Source organism: Lagopus muta, chromosome 7 (genome assembly GCF_023343835.1).
Source record: "Lagopus muta isolate bLagMut1 chromosome 7, bLagMut1 primary, whole genome shotgun sequence".
Lineage (NCBI taxonomy): Eukaryota > Metazoa > Chordata > Aves > Galliformes > Phasianidae > Lagopus > Lagopus muta.
In genome coordinates this window covers 49643854-49663659 of record NC_064439.1, presented here as the reverse complement: position 1 = coordinate 49663659, position 19806 = coordinate 49643854, and the positions used below count along the sequence as shown (strand labels likewise).

The window sequence follows — 19806 nt, the reverse complement described above, 5'->3', positions numbered from 1 at the left end:
GTTTTATTTTACATATCAGGCCTCCTTTAATTCCTTTCCCTTTCTCAGGTAGCACCAGGAGTTAACTCCTCCCTTTCTGAAATGCAGTGCATGGGACAGAGTGCCTCTACTTTAAAAACACTTCAGCTTCCAATCCTGCAGATTGAACAGCTTCCACCATGCATATTAGTTGTTGCTGTGTTTTTTTTTGTCCCCTTTAGGAACTGAGTCCAGCTGTCGTGGTCTGGTACATCTCAAAAGAAAACACCAGTGGGACACCTCCTTGCCCACTCAGACTGTTTACACCATCCTTAGTCTCTCTGGCACTTGTAATGAAAGAAATGGGACTTTTCCACCAGATTGTGATTTAAAAAATTATTATTGTTATTATTATCATTATTATTATTTTGTTACTGTTGTCACTAACAAAAAATGGGAATTATTTTGACTGTTGCAGTGAAGCAAGCGTTTGGAAACATTTGCTCCTGGTAATCTCCTGCTCTAAAAATTTATTCATGGAAGCAGTGAGGTAAAGAAAAAAGGAAATGAATGTTTACTATACTGGGGAAAAGCCAGGTCTACCACATAACGAAAGCACCTTCACATAGTCCTCAATAAGGAAAGCTAGGAACACTAAGTATTACAATAGAGGAAAACTAAAGCAGGATAAAATCCACCTGCGTGCTCATCACCAGACTGCAGTGATGCCAAGAGTTAAGCTCTCCTTCAAAGGTCAAGATGAGCAGGATTCAGGGGCTGCAGAGGTCTTTGTCCCACGGCCTGCCCCAAGTTTTACACAGAATGCTCACAGGCTGCTGATGTCCTGCAGCTTCACAGCTCCTGCCCGAAGGATTGGAAGCATCATCCCCTCCTGGCGCCATGCTGCCTCCAGCCCTTCCTGCTGCCAAGTTCCTGTCTTGCAGGTGGGCCCCTTGAAGCAAAAACGTTGCTTCAACGTGAGTGGTGGTGCTGGAACAAGGGAAATGCTGCAAAAGGCTGGAATGAAAAGTGGCATGGGCTCTTCTCAGCCTGACCCCCGTGTTTTTTATAACATACTATAGAATGATACTGTCCATCTGAGCGTGACATTCCTCAGAGGTCTAACCTCAGCTTGTATCTTCGGAGAATTGCATGATGTAGCTTATGCACCTTTAAAAAATCACTGTAATTTATGATTTGCATGTTTTATTGCCTTATAATTATAATCCAACAGTGCCATCCACTGCTTCTCCAAATAATCTTTGCATGGTTTTTCCTCCTGAAGTCATCTTTCATAAGTCACGATGCTAATACTGAGCACTTTGGCTATGTATGGTATATATGAATGTGGGGCCAGATGTGGGAAAAAAAAAATTAAAAGAGCAAAATCAAAACTGTGATCTGCTGACATTCATAAGGGATTACCAGAACTGTCAAACAAAACCTTTTTGGGCTGTAGATAACACCATGTTTCACAGTTAGAAAAACCACATTCCTGAGTCATACAGAGAGAGCTTGTGTGCATAATTTTATAATGCTTCTTGAAATCAATTCAATAAAATAATATATTTTGACTCAAACTTTTCCCCAAATATAATCACGTAGCAGATGAGAACAGAGTACCCCATGCTGTGAAATGCCAAGTAATTCTTGATGACTCTTTGGGATCATTGTTTTGGATGATGGTATTCAGCAACCCAAAGCACCGTAATCTTAACACTTAAATTTACTGATGTATTGTGTGACTGTATCAAGCGGATCTGGAGGTCACAAAGGTCCCTTGAAGAAAGCAGCAAGCATGTTCCCAAAATACCACTAATGTTATCATCTTCCCAGTAGGGAACCGTAAAAATTCAGCTTGAACTCAGTCAAAGCATTGTACTTTTTTGTGCTTTGTATGTGCCATGTTATATTTTGGGTATGGCACAGGGGTGCACATGCACACACATATGCAGGTGTATATGTAGATACCCACAGACACACTGACAGTGATGAAAATGCAAAGTAGTATTTAGGTGCATATATTTTTTAAATAGCTCTTTAAGTTTTGCTTCTAGCTCTGTCTTTATGAGCTCAAGTAAACACAGACTGCTTGTAAGAAGTAACAAGCTTTGACTAAGTTTTCTTCCAAATACTCAGCTTCCCAGAAATTTTGGACAGACGATTTAAAAAAAGAAGAAAAAAAAAAAAAAAAAAGGAAGAAACTGAAGCCTTTTGTGCATTTTCTTGTTTCTAAAAAGCAGATAAAAACCAATACATTAAAATAGGATTTACTCACTGCCAACACACCAAGTTATCCGAGAACCCATATTCCAGACCCCCAGTACTATCACTTCTGATAAACCAGCACAAACTGAAAACTTATGTAAATGGCCAAATGAACATTTCTCTTCTATGAAGAATCCTTACCACATAGGCCTACGGACGGTTTTGTGGTACCACATAAAAGAAGATGCAAATCAAGCACTCGATGGTGTCAGAAAATCCAGCAGTTACCCACAGGACCAGGACCAGCTAGCAAAGCACATGATTATTTTTCACTTTGTGTTCAAGTAGGATCTGAATTTGAGGACTGTTAACTAAAATTGCATAAAACAACAATGCTGTCCCTTCCATATAGATGTGATGCTATAGTGATGTTATTAACCACAATTCATAGAATGAAGCTTCCAAATCGCTGAGCATCTGGATTGAAAGAAAAAAAAGAGAGAGATGATAATATTTTTTTTTATTATTATTATTTTTGCATTGCATTGCATTGCATAAAAGCTCCCAGGCAGAAAACTGCATCTGGAAACAAATCAGCAGCCTTAGCCTTAATAACGAACATCTAATACCTACAGGTTTATTCACTCTATGTGGTCATATACCATGTATCAGCTTCTTTAAAATGTCTTATTTATGATCTTCATGTATGAACCCCAAAGCAAATTTCTTTGCAATGCATTATACCCAGGATGTAAATGTACTATTTTTAACTCGTCTTGCTATGCCATTTCCTAACAGTATCCAACAGAATTATCTACAGTTTAAATTGTCCTCTGGAAGCAACTCATACCAGGAGGGATTTACCAAACTTTGTCCTGTGGAATGAGAAAGAGCTTCTGGACATGTGCAACTGGGAGTAAAGTGATTTAGTGATAGTTTTTATTTTATAACTAAAAGGATCATGTTTATACAAGTATTACTTCTGCCAATACCTCCCACTACAGTAAATTTATCTAACCCTTGAATCATCAATAGCACATGAAAAAACTACAAACATCTATCTGTCCAATTCTGAGCCAAAACACAGGCATATGGACTGTTGTATATGCTGTCATCACGAATAAAGCATTGCGGTACGTTTCCTCTATTTATAGTTCAAAGAAATTAAAAAGAAAATCGCAAAACCTTAAGTGTCAGCAAAGGGAGCTACAAAACTGCCAGGGCTTACACTTTTCATGACCACAACTTCAACATATGCAGTTAAAAAATAGTAACTCTGATTGACAATATTTATCGGTTCTGTTTATGCAAAGCTAAAAGGAAGACTTGTAATACACTGTAGAATGTCTGATCTGACACTGTGTTGTATACTTGGAGGGAAAACAGTAACAAAATCTGGGCAAGTTCAGTAGCTAAATGCACAGTTTATGACTGAGAAAACCCCTTCAGAACAAAAGCTTTTTTCCCTATCACGAACCAAGGCCAAAAGAAAAACCTAGCATGTTTATGAGAATGAAAAATTTTGCAAAATTATTTCCCAAATATACAGACATATGTATACACACACCTAACAACTAATATAAAGCCTTTTATGAAGCTTTTTCAATCCCAAGGGGCCTCCCTCCCTCCTGCACTAAATTTTTCCAGACAGGCAAGTTACCAGTCGCACAGATCATGATGTTACTCAGCTCCTTGCAACAAAGGCAGTGGCAAAGTGCTAGGACAGCAGTGGCAGCAGGCACTCTAACACAGACAGGAATCCAAAGGTCAAATCCTTAGATGGCCCAAGCTGGAATGGATCTCTTGATCTGAATAAAAAGAAAACTGAAAAATGAGCCCAACAAGTTTCCACAGACTTTCAAAGATTCATGGAAAACATGGCTGGCAGCAATCTGAAGACATTATTCAGTGCATATTACTGACCAAAGGGAGGATCGGATTTCTCTAACCAAAAGCCATTAGCTATTAAACACAGTGGTTCAGGAACATTCTTCAGCTCATTCCTAAAATTTGCCAGAAGTCAGAGGGATGTAATGGGAAAGCTGTCCTTATCTTTTTGTCAAAATACCCACTGCTCATCACCACATACTGGGATAGGTGAGGCTCTGTCTCACCTGCTCGCCCGTTCCTTCCTCCCAGAAGACTCTGAAACAACCAGATAAGCATGCTCCATTCTTCTCCCTGGCTCTTGAGATAATAAAATCAAAATCAAAACCTTCTATCTTAATAACCAAAAATTCAAGAGCATATAAAATGCCACCCAAACAGCTAACAGAAAGGCACATCAGACTGGTAAAAATATTTATGCAGAAAAGAGACTACAACATTCATAAGAGGGCATGCAGTATGTGTTCACAATCAGATCCAGTATCTTGTGTTTATAGAATTCAGTTCAGAGGTACAGACAGAAATAGTGCCAAAGAAATTACTTCCTTTTTCCTTAAATATTGTAGTTTTCTTCCCTTTTAATCAGTGGGAGAGTAAAGGGCAAAACTAAGCTACAAATTAGCAGGGGAGGTGGCCCTGGGATCTGGCCTTTGTCTTGCACTTGCTGTACTTCTCCCACAGTGTAGGAGGCAGTCCAGCATTCATCAAGAACACAGCCCCACACAGTATTCACATGTGCACAGTGTTTCACATGTGACTGTGAAATATGCACACGGCTATCCAATATCTGATCTCAAATGTACCAACATTGGTCCTTCTGCTAAGAATCACATAATAGCATGACAATTTTACTTTGCACCAAGAGCATTACCTCTTTCAGGACAGGCAGAGGAAGGCAACCCAAGGAAAAACCAAACACTTTCAACTAACTCTAGAAATAGCTCCCCATGGGATGGGTTCCATTCTTCCTTGTCACGTAGGCAAGGAATCCATGGCAGAGCAAACCATATCATGAACTTGGTGGCAGAGGTCTGGAGGATAAACAGCATCACAAAAGAATCTCTGCACGATGCTGAACCCTGGATTGTATAACTGTGCTTGCAACTGAAGTTAAATTAAGGATTTGAAGATTACTGTCTGCCCCAGTACACAGGAATACTAATTTTAAGGAGACATTTTCACTCTTCAGGTTCTACCATGTCTCTTCATAAATGTTAATCTTCCTTTAGGTCAAAAGTGTGTGCTCAGTGTGGGATTTGCAGTGAACTACCACCACTGTCCAGCCCATCTTTGTCAGACCTTTCCTGTTCCTGTACCCAGCTTTGCAGTCAGCACAAAGACCATGCAGGATCACTAATTGATTACACACTGACATGCGTTTGTGATGATGCCTCATGTGGCAACACCACAGAGTAATGACTTTATTCTCAAGGTTAACATTTTAACTCAAAACACGTATTTCCTCCATATTCTGCTGTGAGAAGATTTTTTTCTTGTCTATTGCTATTCCTCCAAGTACTTCCTGCCCCCAACATATTTTTCTGTGTTATAGATGTCAGTGAGGATCAACTTTAAGCTTTGTAACAGAGCTACTGGGGACGAGCCTGGAAACTACAGGCAACGTGTGCTTTAGCCCACAGCCCACTCCTGTGAAACAGAGTGACTCCAAATGTGTTTTCTTTTCCTGGTCACTTTTTGAGTACTGCCCTCTGAACTTTGGTAGGCACTCTGCAATGTTATTGCTGTGGGAGGGAAATTTTTTTTGTATGTTAGAAATGTGCAGCCCTCAGGAATTTGAGTAGTGGAAAAGGAAAGGTTGCTCCTCTTCACTGTCTCAGGAACTACAGAATTCCTCTTGCTTGCCAATTATTATCATATTAGAGAGTGGTGCTATAACTTCCTCACACTCACCTACCTTCTAGGGCAGCATTTGTATGAAGAATGGAAAATTAATAACATGCTCTCTCTAAACTCAATAAAGGGTGTACACCTGTCTTTAATTTCAATTTAATTTCATTTTTATAAAAACTTCAACAATAAGAGGATATGATTAATTTCTAAATGAAATGTTGTCAGCTCACCATCATAACCAGAAGGAAAACAGTGGAGCAGAACTTAGATTTGTTCCTTAGGGTTGTAAAGCATATAATAAATGGCTGGATCAAACACCAAAGATGTTTTTAATGATGTAGAGAAAAGGATGACAATTTTAAATTGACAGTGGCCAATTACATGTAAATTTCAAGAAACTTTTGATGGTGGCAGGGCTTAAATCAAATACCAAAATGTGATTTCATGTGAAAAGGTCTAGTTAAACCTTTGTGCTTTAATGAAAAGAAGTTATTTAGGAGCCCCAGTTTCAGTTCTACAGCAGAGTTATGAGAAAACATGCACTTCCATGGTCTTTACGTGGTTTTAAGACCTATAAACATTCCACTTCCTCCAAGACGTTAGTGCATTTTCATTGGTAGAAATGTCAAGAAATAATGTAGATGTTTGCCTTTTTCTCTATTTATTCTCTTATTTCTTCCCTACTTAAAGTGAAAGAAGGATCAAAAAGGAGATAATGCATTTTTCAATAATAAAAATAATAGTAATAATATTCTCCTTAATATATATATATATAAATTAATATACAATCAAAAAGAGGCACACAAATTTCAAATGTGGTATACTGAAAATCTATTGTTCTAGCCTCAACAATTAAGTTTGGGGAAAAAAAAAAACACCCACAATGACACTTAAGATAAATAACACACAAAAATTTGTTCCCATCAAATTCCTTTGTGAGTTCCATGAAGGTTGCTAGAACTTTTTCTGGCTTTATCAAATTAATGTTACTGACGTCGTTAAGGAGGGATAACAGCTGCTCCAAGTTTATGATTGCAACAGAGCCCCCACTGGAATCTCACTCTGGACCCCACAAAAACATTCCATTAAAATGGGGGTTTCCCTTCCACAACCACAGGACAAATGGACAAAGAAGAAAGATTTTATAAAAGTAGGACCTACCATTGTGTTTCCTGTTTGGGTTGCAAAATTCTGGCTTTCTTTTTCACTGTAAGAAGTGAGCAGCCTCTACATTCATAGCCAATGTCTAGTTTGCATTTTGTAGTGGGAAAAATGTAGTGAATCCATGGGATGCAATGCAAATTTAGTCTTTGGTGTCTTTCCTACCAGGTTCTTCCTGCAAAAATCAATTCCATAGATATTTTCAGTTCCCCAGACTTACCCTGCTTAATCAAATTTCCTTAAAAATGAGTATTTAAGACACACCACACTGTCATCCAGCCCTTTTCTCCTATCATTTTGCCCCCAATCAGTTTTGAATTTCCTGCTCATTTGTGGCCAAGTCTGTCAGAACAGTAGGTGCAGGCTGAGTGAAAATAGGCATGCAAAGCCATTGTGGGAAAGGCTGCAGCACATACCCTTCCCAAACATCAGAGGATGCAAACAGGGGACTCATGGAAGGAAGGGGAGTGAGAAAGAGTCATTCAGAGAGAAGTCAGTGAGAAACAAAACTCCATGGGCAGTGCTATTTACAGAATACTTGTTATGTGCAATATGGAGTCTGACCTGTCTAGTCTGCAGGTAAGGGATGTACATCCTTCTCTTTTGCACTTTACCATTAGGAATCGTGGCTTTGGCTTTTCTCATGACATTAAATGCAAGTCACAAGCTACAATGTGGTGGGTTTATTTATGCTTTACTAGAAAATCTGCCTAGAATCAAGACTTGCAATATTCCTTTTGAAGGGCTTGTGAAATATTGTTAATGAAGGTAATTTCAGTAGGTTGGTTTGAAAAGGCTACGTATAACCCCAACAGGGACCAAAAGACAGTGTAAGTAGTAGCAATCTTACAGAAGAAGTTAAGATAAAAGGTAAGGCTAAGTTAAAATAATTTTCAGTTATCTCTACACTAAATCTATGCACTAATGGACAGCAGCAGACAGATTCTGCTTCTTTACATCCTACAGGAAAGCCAAGCTTCATCAGTATGTCCTGTGTGAACTGGTCCTGGACAGCACTCTCCCTCCCCTCTACACAGAATGGTTAAAAAAAAAAAAAGAAATTAGTGTCCTTTTGATCTTTTGGCTCCTTGCCTTGGCATGTCTTAAGACTTTGGCCGGAACCTGGAAGAAGCATCTTCCTAATTAATAGCTCAGGAATTATTTCAGACTGCCACCCACCAGGACTGTTTAGCTGGATGGACTACGTGACCTTTCTGCTGCTTTCCTCCAGCCTCATCCCAGAGTGCTCCTGTGACCTCTTTGCAGCAGTGCCCACCAAACTCCCGTTTGCCCCAGGCAGTCTCCATCCTATAGCAAGCCTGAAACAGCCTAAACGAGACTGCCACTACTCAGCTTTTCCAGTTTATTTGGTACATTTTTATATGTACTTTTCCCATGCTTCAGACACTAGCAGTGCTGGAGAGCAATGCTGCAATGCCCTATTCCCTCTTGACATACTTTGTGTGTGGTTAGTAAACAGCTCCACATTCAAGACCTAACCAATGAACTCTTCCTGGGCCTCCCTTCCCAAACTTTTAGACCACTGTTTCTGCTTCTAGCAAAGTGCTTCCACCTACAACATAACTTATAAAAAATGCTGTTAACATTTATTTAGAGTCTGTATACAAACATGCAAGTAGGATTCACAGACGGATATAAACCAGAAAACAATGCCTCAATGCATAACTTTATGGGTAGCACTTTTGAATGAAAAGGGATTTTGATCATTTCTGGGTTTTCTGGGTGTTCATCATGAGACATTTATAAGGACCCTCAATTTTTAGAGGGCTCTGGGAACCCGCGTGCTGAAACACAAGCCCTTTTAAGGTATTTTTAATGGATCATCTGAAGAATAAGACATCCAAAACAATTACTCACCCTCAAAAAATCTTGACCATTTATGTAACATTATTTTTCTAGTTGTGAATAATTGAATGAGCTTGTGAATCCACGCAGTCAACTTCATGGCATTTCTTTGTAGGTTCATCTGTTTGTCTGTCACACAACAGCTTGGGAATGCTGCATTTACTCAGTTAAAAGTGTTGGAGACTATTCCAGATGCTCTCAGCTAAGGAAAATGAGAATGACAGTAATGGAGAACACATCGAGCCTTCATCACTTGCTTGTTGCTCCCACCCTCTCTCTTAAGTCAAGGGTTTGGCTGACAGCATTCATTAACACTTTCTGAAATAACAGTATCACTCCCTCATAATTTCCCATTCCATCTTCCCAATAGAGCTTACAGTTGCATCTCCTCACAAACATCTTACTTTCCAAAGTAATGGTACCAAGGAAGTGGAAGGTGAGGGACACAAATGCAGGCCTTCTCAGGAAAACATGGGACATGAGTAGCAGAATAAATGATCAGAGTACACACTTCTTATGTAAACATGATTTGTGATCTAAGGCCAAGGGCAGTGGAGGAGGCTGGAGTAGGGGAGTGAGGAGGAGGAGATATGAACAAGGTGTCCCTCCTAACAGAAAAGATTAGTACAGAAGGATGAATCTGGGATGGAAGAGTGCAGACCTGGAGGAACAAACTGAAATAACAGACTTTCATGTTATATGGAGTTCTGAAAAATTCTTCAAAGTTCAGGTCAAAACTGACAGCTTGGAGCACAGCATACATAACCTTCATATTATTTGAAGAACCACCATCTACCAGGTGTTTAAGCTCATTGCGTTCTTTCCACTTGTCATTCCAGCTAAAACACACATCATGAGAGTTTTGAATTCACAGAGTTCTTTCAGTGGTGAGATAATTTTCACGTTGGCCGCAAGTTCACCACCTTCAGTAAAGACAAACAAATGTATTTGCAGCAAATAGTGGCTTTTGTTCTATCAGGAGACAGAATACAGCTTGTTGTTACAGGCTTAGTCTGGGAGTCTGAATTAGAAAACACAGTGTAGAGAACATGGCCACATACTTGACTTTTACATACTTAACAGATGTGCACTGAAGAAGATATACCTAAGGGCTACACTACGCAGAAGCCTACAGAAAACAAAACATGATGGTGCAGATGATTATATGCTCCCACTGATAATGTTGTCAAACCCTGGAACAGTGTGTACACGTGAAAAGTTGACTGTCCGTCTTGACATTTTGATCATAGCAATAAGGAAAACATACAGATGAACTCTCCGTAAAGACTGTGCAAACATCTGTTTTGTCCACACAGATCTGATAAGTGTGTGCACAGATGAGGAAACTGCATGTACAAGCTGAACCACGTAACCAGAAGAATTTCACAACAAATGGATGGCTTTACCAACATATTTGGCAGATGAATCAGAGATGTGTGCTTTACACTTTTGTTTCTCCAGACTAATCCCAAGATGAACTGTGGTTATACAGGTAAGAGTAATTTATAGCTTTATAAGTATTTACATATCTGTTTACAATATCCTGAAGAAACATGAATAAGATCTTCCTGTTTAGCACTACTGGCTCCAGAAAGAACAGTATGCAACCTACCTAAATTGATAGCAATAAATCCAGTAGGTCAGGAATTTTTATTTCTATTCTAAGAAGGTACTACTACTAATTAGAAACAAAATAGTGAACACTTAGCATAGAATCATGGTGTTACTTTAAGATGTGCAAGATATTCATTGAAATACCTCCTTTCCTGAAATGAATACACTCAACTGAGCACCAGGTTACATTTACCAAGCATGCTTTTGCTTCCAGCTCTCTATGGAGACTACACTGCCTCAGACACATATACTGCTTTTAAACAGACCATTATATTACTGACACAACTCAAAAATGGGGTCTGATTTCTAAAGACCTTTGAATTATCTGGTGCCTGCAGCCGGAAGAAGAAACCATAGAGCTAGTATCTAGAATAAAAAAACAGACTGCAGACCCTCTTAACACATAGCCCAGCCCTCTCAGAGCTGAAGCCAAACGTGCTGTAGCAGGGAATCAGTGGTATCACCGGCAGCTGAAAGAGTGAACCCTCATTTCTGGTTGATTTGAGACTCATGTGGGATTGACTGCATTGTGAGAAAGGACAAGCTCAGACAGCAGTACCTTGTGTGCCTGCACCTTCTGCATTAGCAGTGGCAATAAGGCATCCCTCTTCTTCATTAAATTATGGAACCATAAAAAACAGATTTCCAGAGCTCCCTTAAATATCTTTGTAATGGTCAAAAGGCTTGGAAATTATGGCAAAAACAGACAGACAAACATCTTGGGGCTGAAAGACCTCAGTCAAAGCTTTAGGCTGGGATTCTGACAGGATACTATGTTTGAATCCCACTGGAATGGGAACAGAATACCTGACTCTTTTAAAAACACACAACACTCTTCAAGAAAAGACAATGCAGATAATATCAAAGCAGATAATAGTTTTGTTTCTTTTTTTTTTTTTTTTTTCATAAGACTTATTTCTTCCCAAAGCAGTGATAGCAACGATGCTTTGATACTGGTATGGCTGAAGATTTAGGGAAATAAATGTTAACTTATCACTGTTGCAAGTCTGAGCCCTTAATTTTTCCAGTTCCACTGATTTGACATATTGGGAAGGGTTGTTCCACTGAAAAACTCATCTCTGCCATTTAAGTACCAGTGATAATAGCAAAAATATTATCAGCTGTTTTTAGCCTATTCCCTTCAGCCTGTAGAGACATAGTATTTTACAGAGTGAAACTCTGGGAAACAGCCCTTCAGCCTTTTGTCCACAGTTATGTTCACATACGTGTTCAAGCCTGCATCTTTACTATTTCTTCTGTTTAACACTTATTCAATCCAACCAAAGGGAAAAGACAAAAACATAACGTCTGCTCCACAGAGCCCAGCGCGTAACCTACAGCTTCAGATTCACACAATAGCTGTAAACAGCCACCGTAGACAGAAACGATTATATAACAAAGTTCATCTAGAGGATGAGTTCAAAAATAGTGGAAAGGAGGAGATGTAGCTGAAAATCCTTCATAATGGAAAATGAACTCAGAAAAGGTGGAAACTTCACAAGGAGATGAGAAAATGTGAAATGTGAACCCTTTGGTTCGCTGCCCCAGAACTCATCCTCCCTAGGCTTTGTTCTGTGGAGAGGAAGTAGGAAACAAAAATGAAAATATTTCTGGCATGAATGAAAGCTAAGAGAAAAGGGGGGAAAGCAAGGGGGGGGGGGAGGGGGGGGGGGGGGCAGAGTGACTGCTAAAATTCCATATTTCCACATCTGCTTTCAATTATACTTATGTCAAGTCATTTTATTATTTGACGAAACCAATCCAAGGAATTAGACTTTTGTCGGATGCCTTGAAATGTCATTAAGTGCTCAAACACAAACACACACACACACACAAATAAAGTCACGTTTTCCATTCATTGCAAACGTGATCACCAGCCCGGAGGGCAGCAGTAGGAGCACCAGTAGAGCTACCAGCTTTCAGGCCATCATCTCCCACCAACTGGTTTGCATGACCCTGCCAGGCAAGGCCAAGGTCTGGATGAGGCTTCTGCTTCTCCCAAACCATGGCCACGGTGCGTGTGCTGGGAGCAGCAGGAGGAGGAAGCACTGTTCAGGTTGGGCTGGGGGAGCGGGGAGGGGGGTAGGGGGGAAGTGTCCGTTTACAAGTCATAATTTTGTCAACAATCCAAATCTGGTTTTAAATTAAATATTAGCAATAAACTCAGAGAGAAAAGATTTCCAAAATGCATGACAAAGGAAGTGCTAGGAGCATATGTCTTTTCAACAGCTCAGCAGATGTCTCTTTCCCTCCCAGTTATCCCAGCCCATCTATTTAGGGTTCTCTATACTTTCAAGAGTTGGAGTCTTCCGACTGCTGTTTGCATACTAGCTTCAGAGGAAATCCCCACAGACCTTCTGTTCCTTTTACACAACCCGAGGTATGGCTTCAGTGGAAGCGGGGGAAGTGCTCAACACCTTCTGAAAAAAATCAGACTCCATGTATGTGCATCACACCAGATTCCCAAAGGTGTATAATGCCAAGGGTCAATTAGTCACTTTAGAAAGGCGAAAAAAACCAACACAACAACTCAAACCTCTTGTCTCTGATCACTTAATTTGTGGCTTGCTTTAAAAAGCAGCATTGCTTTTCTGCTCAACAGGATTGTGATCTCTCATGATAACAGCTGAGGAAATAAAACCTGCATGTTTCTTTTGGCATTTTCTCATTTCAGGATCTGCAGACTTGGTGACGTGTTTTCACTCATCGTGCTGACATTTCTGCACAAAGTGCCCTGGCTTTTCAGTATCTTATCAATGAGGCAGCCAGAGGAATTCATCACCAACACCTATTTGGGCCATAAAAGATAATTCTGTTCCTGAAGGTTTTCCTTCCTCTGCCTTACAGACTCCTTCATGTAAACTTTTGCTTGAATAATTTTTCTTGGCAGAATAATGGCAGGGATGGTACTTCTTATGCAATAGTCAGTGGTTTCCAAAATGAGACTTCTCAACAATCAAAAAGCTTTCTTCTTTGTTTGTTGCCTATTTTGTTCACCTTCCTCAGCAAGCATAGGCTGCAAATTTTCTTACAGCCATGCTATTCAGGCTACCAGAGTCAGATTTCCCCTCCGTTCCATATGCACTAGCTATACATTCCGCAGCACCCATGCATTCAACAGGGCTTTTATTTTTCCTGCCTTTCCACACTGTGACCACTGGCATTTTCCTTCCAGTACTCTAAGCAACACTTCTGGAGGCCAAACTTCGACAGACGTGGACTGTGACAGAAAGATTGATGACAACTGCTCGGCACGTGCAACAATTGGGTTAACCACAAGCAGTAAAAGATGGAGCTTAGCACATGATGCTGAAACATATCAAAGTGATACTGCCATCACACTGTGGGGTAGAGCCATGAATTATTCAAAAGCAATTCAGGTCAGGTGCCAGAGTAAGGGCACAAGTCTCCAAAGAACCATCTTATCTTATATTGGAAAGAAAAAGAGCCTATCCTTACAAGATTTCTGATACACCTTTTCTAAAGTGAAGAAGACAACTCAAAGGAAAAAAGCAATACGTGGTATGAGATGAAAAGTCAGGAGAAAGATATGGCATTGATATGCATCAAATTTCTATTGAGAATGAGAGCATTCATATAAGGTCTAACAGTCTTAAGAATGAATAGTGATTGTAGTTGCTTTTGACTGTTGTTTTTATGTTTTTTTTTTTTGTTTTTAAATGCTGAACAAGGAGATATGAAGACCTATTCCAAAAAAAACGCACTGCCTCCAGGTGCCTCAGATACAGCAAGGACTTCAGTGCTACTAATCAATTCAGTTCTTGAAAATATGACTTCAGACCTAAGCCTGCAATGGGAGCTGACCCGTCAGAGATACTCCAAAGTCTTCCAGGCAGACTGCAAACATTCAGCCAAAGTCTTAAAAATGATACCTCAATGGCATGACTCATACTTGCTCAACAAATCTCAAAGGTTTTCACTAACCAAAAAATATTGAAGATCAGAAAGCTGTTGCCATGCAACAACCCACCCAGTTTTGCTGATTGGAAATGTATAGAACAAATACATTTTTTTTTCTCTTTGGGATACAACTTTTCATGTATCCCATCCCCAATTTCAGTATGTATTCTTACGTGCAAATCGTTAACTAGGCTGCAAAAATTTCAGGATAGAAAAAGCATCCACAGTTCACATAAAAACATCCAGGCACTAGTAGAAAAAAAAAGCAAGCAATTGTTTTAATAAAAATTGCAAAAGATATCGGAAGTGGGGGACCAGGAATTACTTAGACACATGGAACAATTGGAAATCATTTACCATACTTGAAATGTTTGTGTGTTGCATAAGGCTGTCTCTGGTTACAAATACCATTGTTTTTGACTGGAGGAAGAAAGGAGGAGGTAGCAATTTCTGATGCGCTCTTACTGGTCATGCTCATGCCATTTAACTCTATGGAATACTGCATGAACAGTGGTTAAAAGAAAAAGCACAGCTCGGGGATAGGGTCGAGACACTTCAGTTCCAAGGTGACCCTAAAAGCTTGGGCTGCAAGCAACAGAACAGCACACACAAAAGCTACATGAACACAAAAGGGAAAGGGGAAGATGAAGCAATATCAGGAAAGGGAGACAAATAAAAATAATAAATAATAATTTTTTAAAAAGTCAGGCATAGAGATCATGAGATGAAGCCCTGGGTGGAATCATGGTCCTTAAGTGTCTGTAGGGTAACATGGCATCAAAGCTTTCTTTGGGACCAAACAAACTGAAGCTTTAAGGAAAAAAAAAATGTTTGTGGGTTGCATTTCTGTAATAATAAAGCCGTGACTCACAGAATGACTGTCAGAGTTATAAATTAGATGGTGATTTAGTGAGTTATCTCACACCTACTTTGGAATGCAGTCAGGAGGAAGAATGCTTTTAAAGGGACGGAAAAAAAAAATAGCCATTGCATGACTGAATCTAATGGGGAACTATAGTTACAGTAAACATTTTTTGTAAACTTCTGAGTTTTGGTACACGGTTTCACACTCATTCAAAGGTATGTGCAGGGTAGGACAGTTCTGAATTCCTCTTAGCAAAAATTTGAGCTCTTACTGCAAAAATAAAAATTTAAACTGGAAGGCTAACATGCATTTCTATTCAAAGAGGTGCATGAGTTTTACTATGCTGAAGAACACTCAATCTGCTGCCAAAATAAAGCTGTGCGGTTCAGCTATGGTTACTGACACAAATGCTACAGCACTACTTTATTCCAGGTGAGAAGCTGTCCCATTTCCCTGCTGGCTTACTCCAGAGGAACCCCAAGAGCAGTGCTGCATGGAGACCCAGGTATGTCAGGAGAGCACGAGCAGGGCACGTGAGCTAAGCAAGGAAAACACAAGTGGGCTGGAAGAAGCCTTCTGCTCCCTTCTAAACCTAAGCTATTGCAGCCAAGAATTAAAGGGTGGTGATAATCTAAGAAAGACAAAGGAGGGAATAAGATATTTAGAAGGGTTTGACAAGAGGACAAATGTCTGCACAGGGCACAGTTAATACTTTAGAGGTGGCTCAAGCCAGCCAGACACCTATCAGATGGTACAGTTTGAAGGATTCTGCCCTTTCAAAGCTACTCTTGAGCATCTTAGAAATGAAAGAACTTGAGTAGTAATTTCTCTAGCTTCTAGCTGTTATCTAAACTGTGAAATTAAAATGGGCCAGCGGAAGAAATGCTGAGGAACTGTGAAGTAAGCTTGACATCAAGATGGAAAATGAAACCTAAAAAATGCAGAGAACGCCCAATGCTTTGCAAAATAAACATGCTCCCTTGTTCCTGTAACATATGGAGACATCAAAGAAACCTGGGGGTTCCCAATCATGTTTCATAACAGAGTTGCTGCTTTGATTATTTATACGAGTGACTTGACTAAACTCACCTTCCATGCTGCTCTCTTTAAGCCACTCAAGATCCGTAAGTTATGAGTTAGGTTTTTCTCTCTAAGAGAGCAAGCCATTTGACAAAAGGTGCTGTTCCACAGTCTGTAGCAGCATCAGAAGCAGCACATCTCGTTATTGCACCCAAATAAAAATAGCTGTAGGTGCTGGCATCCTGACTGTCATTACTCAACCTTAATAAGCACAAGGAGGTGCTCTTCTTCTGCATAATGTCTCTCTTGTTCTATTTGCTTGGGTTAGACCTTATGTCCAAAGAAATCATCGCATTCATTTTTCAGCCTGTTGTACAGCTTGCCTACAGAACTCATGTGCAGCGCTCCCTCACAGGCTGAACACCTTGATGCATTTAGCTCTGCACTCTTCACTGGCTTACAGTGAAGGAGTTTGACACAGTGGCCATCACACAGGAAATTGGGGGGCATGCAATGATCTGGACCTTCATGACCCATGCTGGAGACCACCAAACTTTTTTTCCTCTTCTCTAGCCCAATGAAAATGGAGCTTTTTACTCAGAAGGCAGTCTTGAAAGACTTGGTTACCACTCCTACAAGCAAAAAAAGACTTTTGCAAGTGCAGTTCTTTTCTGATCAGTCAGTGTAAAAGTGGCATAGTGATGCTCAGCAGATACACTCCCAATTGAACAGAAATTCCTGCTTTCTATCATAGGAGTCAAGATTTCAGAGGTTGCCGATTTAGCCCTAAAAGGTAGAAGAACGTTACATAGTGTGAGGTAAATATTATTCTTGCGTACCCATTTATGAATTTGGTCTATCCTACATAAACCTTTAGGGTTGCCTGCACTTTTTATTGAATAGCAAGTAAAATGCATAATATTCTCCATGCAGAAAAAGTAGCACACCAGCATTAAGCAAGGATTCACCAGTGTGCTATAAATTCAGACACTAACTCATCCAGTGGCAACATACTGATGTGCTTATATTCCTGAACATCTAATTTTACACTCCTCTTAGTATAATTTCAGGTCTAAAATCTGATTTCTTTATTCTTACAATGTTCTTTTTCATGTTATAACAAGTTGGGAAGACAAATGAAGATTTTTGCTAGCCAGTCCATCCAATAGAATGAGGATGCTGGTGCCAGTGAGTGGGACATTCTGGGGCTCAATAGGCAGAGCTGAAATCAGAATCCAATTCATATACATACTTAGGTGCATCCTAGACTGTTGCTATGGAAATGAAAGTAAAATCTTACAGTTATAAATTGCCTGCTGCCAAGATAGTAGCTAGTTTTCACTTGCACATAAGTTTATTATTAAAAACTCAGAGCCAGGCAAAGCCCAAGCCTTAAACTCATCTGGTGTATTTGGTAAAGGCAGTTACAGACTGTAACGTTCCCTTGCAAGTTCATGGGAAATACAGGTCTGAACAAGTACCTGGGATCTAGACTCTTCCAGTGCTTAGATTCAGATCTGAAGAACCAGCTCCTTTTCAAAAGGAAAATGGGAAACTTCACACTAGGAGCAAGACCTTGGGAAGATCACACCAGATGTTTTTCCCCTATACATCATCATCATTAGGATGACAGGCAGCCCAAGGAGCTGCTCAGGTCCCATTCAGTTGCCTTAGGTTGTGGATATCACAGGTTAAGAGACTGTTGGCAAGAAGTTACTTCTGAGTGGCAAGCACCACCCAAACTTACCTATCACCATGTTTTCTCTTCATGCTGCTAAGTTTCACAAAGGATACTTTCCTTCTTTCTCTATAAGATCAGCAGAGAGTAGGGTTGTTGTTTTTTTTTTTTTGGCTCTTTCGAAAGTGTTTTTCTACCTCACCTTCTGTGCTGCTTTTCTAACACAGCAGCTTGTTCCCCAGAGAGCCCATGCAATTTTATAAAACCCTAAGAGGTAAAATTGCCTTTTTCTGGTCACCATATCTTCTCATTCAAACAAGCACAATGTCCTGGACAAAAAGGCAGTTCCATTATCTGATCCACAAGGAAAAAAAAAAAAAAAAAAAAAAAAAGCAGCGGAGAAACTCTTAAAAGTTTTTCTTAAAAAAAAACAGAAACATCGAAGCTAACATTTTCTGTAGCTTTGTGTGTAACACTATTACAGTAAAGCGGTAGAAAACCTGAGAAAAATGTAGAGATGACAGAGGCATATGGAGGTAAAAGAGGCATTCACAAACATTACCAGTTTGCTGAATTGTCCCCTTACAAGAACACATGGAAGAGCAACAGTTTTGGATTCAGCAGGAGTCCTCCTGCTATGACCAGAGGCTCACTCTACAGATTCTCACACAGGGGAGCACCTCAGGAGGATACACAGGATCTGGCCTAAGTGGGGTTTCTTCATTCAGACCAGAGATATAACAACAGGCTTCACATGCCAGGTAGTTATTCTGACCACCTGGCCATTCTCAAGCAAGATTCTCAGAATTTCTCTTCTGGGAAACTCTCTGCTTTGCTAAAGAGAAATTCATTGAGTGTCCGGCATCCCAGATGAACACAACGGTCTTTGGTGCTTCTAGAGCAGGAGATTTCTGTCTTGTCACTGAGAGTAAAAACTGTTCTGAAAGGCTTCAGTTCCAGTCCAGTGAAGAAGAAGAATTATCTATTGAATAAAGAAAAAAATATACTGAATATTTCATTCAGAACGAAAACTGATTTTTCTTCTGTATTCTCATCTTTCTATCTGGGCCAGCTTGAGCTATCCTACATCATAATTTATCATTTTTACAAATAGCACCCACAAATCTTAGATAGATGAAGTAAATAAGTAGGTTGCTCTGAAAGTATTGTCTCCTGATTTATTTCCACAGAAGTGACAACAGATATAAAGAACACAATAACACTATTTGATAAAGCAAATTCTCAGCTACTGAACACTATTTTCCAACACAGTCACCACAATTAGCTCTGCATTCTCACCAGCGATGAAGATGAGCCTACATGCTGTGCTTGCAAAAATCTGCACCAGTGGAGGTGTCACTGAAATGCACTACCCACCAACTCACTGTGCTCTCATCCACTCTTTGGTCTCCATAACCATTCAGCAAGAGTCAATGAATGTGAATGGATGCCATTATTTCTGCATGGAAGAATTCAGTGATCTTTTGCTTCATACACACTTCCATGTCAGACATTTGCTCAGACTGCCTCTCTGCTGCCATCTCCCACACAGCAGTAAAATGTAGTGGAAATATTGGTGGGAATGTTCAAGCCCTGCTAATATGCCATCAACATCTGCCACCATAATAAAATAGGAGCAGCCCTCATATGTACTCCTGTAAATAATGACATAGGAATTAGTCAGGTATCTCAGCAGCACTGTCTGATAGGCCACAGCCCTATTTTAACTCATGGAATTTAAAATCTGCTCCACACAACAATGGACTAAAGCATAAGG

The 19806-nt window shown here is 39.9% G+C and overlaps 1 long non-coding RNA gene across 1 annotated transcript; it reads right to left on the bottom strand.

Moving 5' to 3' along the window:
• Window positions 1–2256: 2256 nt before the first annotated feature.
• LOC125695947 (uncharacterized) lies at window positions 2257–11384 on the bottom strand. The gene is made up of 5 exons (XR_007378120.1): window positions 8944–11384; window positions 7066–7240; window positions 4281–4353; window positions 3827–3974; window positions 2257–2643 (listed from the first exon to the last, which is right to left on the bottom strand). It is a non-coding gene; the product is annotated as an uncharacterized LOC125695947 (long non-coding RNA).
• Between the last annotated feature and the right edge of the window lie 8422 nt (window positions 11385–19806).